The sequence below is a fragment of the Fulmarus glacialis genome, unplaced genomic scaffold, assembly GCF_000690835.1.
Source record: "Fulmarus glacialis isolate BGI_N327 unplaced genomic scaffold, ASM69083v1 scaffold36342, whole genome shotgun sequence".
Classification (NCBI taxonomy): Eukaryota; Metazoa; Chordata; class Aves; order Procellariiformes; family Procellariidae; genus Fulmarus; species Fulmarus glacialis.
The window spans coordinates 1-5,270 of NW_009199112.1; positions in this window are offsets into that span (position 1 = coordinate 1).

Consider the following 5,270-nt stretch of genomic DNA (forward strand, 5'->3'; position numbering starts at 1 on the left):
GTGCGGCGCGGTGGGGGTACGGGGGCGGCCGGAGTGCTCCCTTAGCCTCCGAAATAGGTAAAAATGGCCTTTTCTTTCTTTTCCCTTTTTCTGCTGAAACGACGCGGAAAGCAACGGTGGCCTGGTGTCCGCGGTGACTTCACAGGCGCTTCTGGTTGCGTGTCCGTGTAGGAAAAGCCTAAAATACGTGTGCTTGGGCACCGGACAGCAAAGACTTAAAACGTGCTGTAATTCAGCTATGTACGTAATATCACCAGCACAGTGTCTTATGTGACAGAACTGCCTTGGTAATCTCATGTGCCGCTTTGGTATCTCATCCCGCGTCCTTGCATAAATTCAAGTGGCTTTTTTGTGGTAACTTTTTTCAGTGGTATAAAGGATAATGACATCCCAGAAATAGTAATTTTGTGGCGGTGGTTGTTTATTTTGGCTGTTGGAGAGAGATTTAGGAGGCTATGGAGCTGAATGAAAAACTATCTCCTCTGCTGTGTGTTTTACAAAGTTTTTTACTAGGAAGTGGCTTGTAAGTAACTTTAGTGTCTGCTATGAAAGCAGATGATGATGTTTTTTTAAAAAAAAAAAAAACAAACCAACCAAATGAGCAGCAGCTCCATATTATTTCATATACCCCCAGTCAAATGGAATTTAATTTTTTAAAAAGGTGAAATGTGGCAAGGAATATTAAGCAATTTTTACTTCGAACTTTTTTTGTCAATTAAAAATTCTTCAGCAATCTCTTGCAGATTTCCCTCCCCCTGCCTTGGTACACGGGAGCTTCTTTATTTTTAGGTTCCTTGTGACCTGTTTGGACTGGGAATTCAGAACTTGTCTACCCTGCTTTTTCTAGAAACATACTGTGGATGGCTAGAAAACTATTAGGTTTATAGTAAAGAGGAAGTGAAACCCCATTGGCGGAAGTGATTCATGCTATATTAAATGTTTTCTTAATTAGCACCTGTCTCAGATGCTTGCATTAAAAAAGGGCTGGTGAAATGTGCAGCACTTTGCCCTGCATGTAAATGCACTGAAAGTTTCCATTTAAGCTTTGGGTTTCTCCAGGGAGATTTTTGTTAGAATTACAGAAGTGTTTTTTACTGTTTTAAGCTAAAACAGGGAAGAGATCTTTCTAACCTTTTTTGGGAGCGCAGAGAAGAAAAATGATACAAACCCAACCTCTTTTTTTTTTTTCTTTTTTTCTTCCCCCTTTGAGGTTATGTTTGAGGTAAATAAAGCTATTTTTAAAAGTAGGGATGTCTTCTGTGTCATGAGGCCACTGAAAGACAGAGCAGGAAGCACGGAAAGGGTAAGAGAAAAAAAGTAAGGACCATAAGCAGGGGTCATGTGAGAACGTGTCTGAACCATTATCAAAAGACCATACCTTGACTGTAAGGCCAGCAGTATTAGTAGTGGAATTCTATTAACGTTGACTCTGTATTGACTTCTATAAAGATAAAACACAGATTTCCAAAGTAGATATTTCTTAATCGTCCTCCTGCTGTGTTGGGACTTCTAACCTTGCAATGCTTTGAAACTAATGATGAGTAATACTGCAGGTGCTTCAGTTCAGTATTTTGAAAGTAGGTAAATGAGTGCATAGAACATAATTTTTAATGTAATGACAGAACAGGGTGAAATGTTTGTTTGATATTACTTTCTGATCTCACAATTAAGATCTTAGTTCAGTGGGGAAGCCACCTCAGAGGCCACAGGTTTTCAGAAAGGTATAATTAGACTGCATGATCATTTAGGTCAGTGAGCACAGTACAGAGAAGTATTGCATGGAGAAATAACCTTAATAAGCTAGTCTTGTGGTCACAAGCACCTGAATTATTGTGTCTAGACCAGTAGATGAAGGTGCACCTGCTGTAAAATTCAAAGCCAAATTTTGTGACATCCCAAAATGCTAGTTTTTATGGAGCAATCATGAATAAAATTACTACCAAGAATGACTGATTTTTCAGCACAGTACAGTTATGTTAAATGAAGTCTTCTTGAATATCTGCGCTGAGGAAAAGTGTATTACACACATGTTTTCTAAGTAAGTTTTCCTGTGTTAGCAGGTAAAAGTAAATGGCTGGAATGCAGGAAGTCTAAAATTTGTTATTAACCATAAGCATTTATGGTAAATATGACATACTTTTTGTCACAATATTTTTTTTATGTAATTGGTCAGGATAAGGGGTATAAGACTTTTATGTCCAGTTGCATGTGCAATAAGTCTGAAAATGTAGTCAGCTGAACAATGTTACTCAAATGGTCTTTTCTCGAGCCTGATGCTGAGCAAATGATTACTTATTTGCTTGTATATTTAGGTTGTCTTACAGTTGTGAAAATCTGTTTTATGTACATGTATTTGTTCTAAAGCTTCCAGGATATTTTTTGAAAGTACTAGCAATTCCGAAGGCTAAGGTTGTAAGAGTGTCTTCACAGTACAGGCCAACTGTTACTATGGGGAATGTAGGAGATGTTTTGATAGATTAATGCAAGTGCTTATTTTTTTTTAGGTAATTTGCTAACATGTAGGAGAAAAAGGATGTTGGTGTAGCTACTAATTATGGTCTCTTTTAATAAGAGGTACAGAGAGGTGCTTTCAGGTGTTTTAGGGACAGACTGAGTGTGATATAAAATACAGGTACTTAAGTACACATAGTACCAATAATAAGCACAGTATATTTTAAGGAGCACTGTATGTTACAGTCTTTTGTAGGTACTAGAACAAAAAAAAAGTCCGTTCATGATACATGTTGGCATGGTGAGATACGTTCTGCCTAGGTGTCTGTTTTGTCCGTATGTGCAGCGCTTGTTACTGAAGCAGTAGTGTTTGAAGTAAAGTTGGCTTAGGTTCTTGTGATCATAGCCAATTTCATGAATAGGATACCTATCTTGTACTTGCAGTTTTTAGGTATGAAGTAAGGTAGAGTTTTTCTGATGTGCACCTTTTTTGATCAAGGAACAAGTTGAGAGAACAGAGCAGAAGACTGAACAAAAACTTTGGGGTGAGCAGGAGCGAAGTTACCAGTAATTTTCCTACAGACATCCTCAAGTTTTTTGGCCTGTAACTCTGTCTTAAATAGCTTGAAGATTATATGCTTATTCAGAAATGTCAGTGTCTTGTAATAGCTGGTTTCACAGCTAGGTAGGTGGCAAGTATCTTTTTTTTTTAATGGTAGAGTTTTGAATTTTGATAAATAATTTTGTGATCTTATGAAGTGGCACATTATCTGTGCAAAATGCTCTTTTTGTCTCTCACTGAAAATCTTTCAAGGTATATAACAATCTAATTGTGGTCTGTCAGATTATAAGCTACCTTTAAAGCTGGTTAGAAGCTGGAGGTTGGAAGCCAGCTGGAAGCTGAGAGAGCATGGTAGCAGCTAGAAAAGGTATTGGTGATTTCAGTAGAAGGTCTTTGGAGTGGTTTTTGTTTTGTTTGTATTCAGTACTGAATCAGCGCTATTATACAATGTGCTGTTGGAAGTGCTCTGTTCTGGCTGGAATGTTAAACTGAGAAGTTCACTTGTCTGAGCACACATTTGAAAAGATAGAGGTAATAGTTGGGGTTGTTCTGACCATTGCCTCAGTAAGGGGGGGGGGCAATTTCAGTTATACTAATATGGTTCAGTACTTAACATTCTCAATTTGATGTTTATTGTTGCTGTACTCCAACTCGAAGCTTGATGCAGATCAAATCTGAAACTATCTGTAGTTAAAGTGTTTTAAGAATAAGATTTAATGTAAGAAGGCTGTTTAGACTTCTGGTTGTGTTTTTAATATCTAAAGTGACAGCTAATGTAGAAAATTCTTCGTTAGTCATAATCAGGAAGTCATAATCTAGCTATTAATGTTTGTGGCCCCTGTCAGGCAATAGCAGCCTTCTTTGTTTAAAATGAAGAACAAACACTTTCTAATCTAGGTTAAATACATTAGAATTTTAGTATGTCATGCCACTACTGTCAGTTTTGCTAGAACTTACAGACTACAACTTGATAGAATTTAACTAGGGGGTTTTTTAGTTATTTTTGTATGTTATCAGGTTGTTCTAGCTGCTGGTATAACCACTTCTTTAAATACAGTATTCTAGGCTGTGGTCACCAATTTTTAATATTATTTAAGCTAAGAAAATTGGATATTATTACAAAAACTGTCTACTGCCACGCTGAGCTTTGGTTTTGCAGGGAGCATGCTTGCTTGTCAGTAAGCTTGGATTTGTTCCATGTTCACTGGAAAACCAAAAGAATGTTGACAAGTTCTGTAGTTTTTTCACTATCGCTATTATTTTCAAATATATTTGAGATGTACAGGACACTTGTACAAAAACCTTTTTCTTCAATTCAGTATTTTGATAGGTTATTTCTACCTTCTCTGTTAGACTTTGGAGAGTAAGTCTGAAGTTCTGAAAATCCTTGTGGGTTTTTTGATGAAGGATATAGAATACTCAGCGTTGAGAAATTATTGTCAGTGAAGAATTGGACTGACGTGTAATTTGACTTCTACAAAAAGCTCTGCTGAATTAATGAGGTGGTGGTGTTGACTCTCTGAAACTTCCAGATGCTTTGGAATATGCATGTTAATTGCCAGCTCTGAATTGACAGATGTTTAGGTTACTATGATGGTTTGCTAGTAGAGGTGGGCATTTCATGACTTACTGGTCACATGTATGCTCCTGCCAGTAGTTGTTCTTTTTTTTTCCCCAGAAACGGCAGGATTTTCTCAGATGAAAACCAGTGAAAATTTCTGGGTTGTCTAAATTTGAAGCAGTGCTCTTCATGAACATCGCCTTGCTGACGATGTTCCAGTACCTCAGTAGTCAGTGGTAACTACCTACCTGTGGTGAGGATAAGGTATTTTTTGTTTAGTTCCTTGTGCTCTGGCTGTGATTAGACTGACTTTTTTAGTGACTCTCGTGCTTTGGCTTCTTTCCAACCATCGTGCTAGCACTTCTGGTTGGCAGGATTGCCTATTGCTGTGCAGTGAACTGGGTTGAGGTACTGATCTGGCTATAAACTGTGTTAGAACAAGTTGCACGAATGTCGTTGCTAGCACAACAGAAGCAGGTATGAAAAGGGAATGAAATGATAGCAAGAGAGCTGTTTGGGCACTGCTGCTGTTCAATGTGTAACTACAGCCGCAGCCAGTCAGGCCTTCTCAGCTGCTTGTTGGAGTTCCTGGCAATTTTGTGCTCTGCTTTCAAAAAAAAACATTTGAGTCTGTTTATGGATTTCAGAAAGTCTGGAAATACCGTGCCAAACCAGAAACTTTGAGCAGACTTTCCC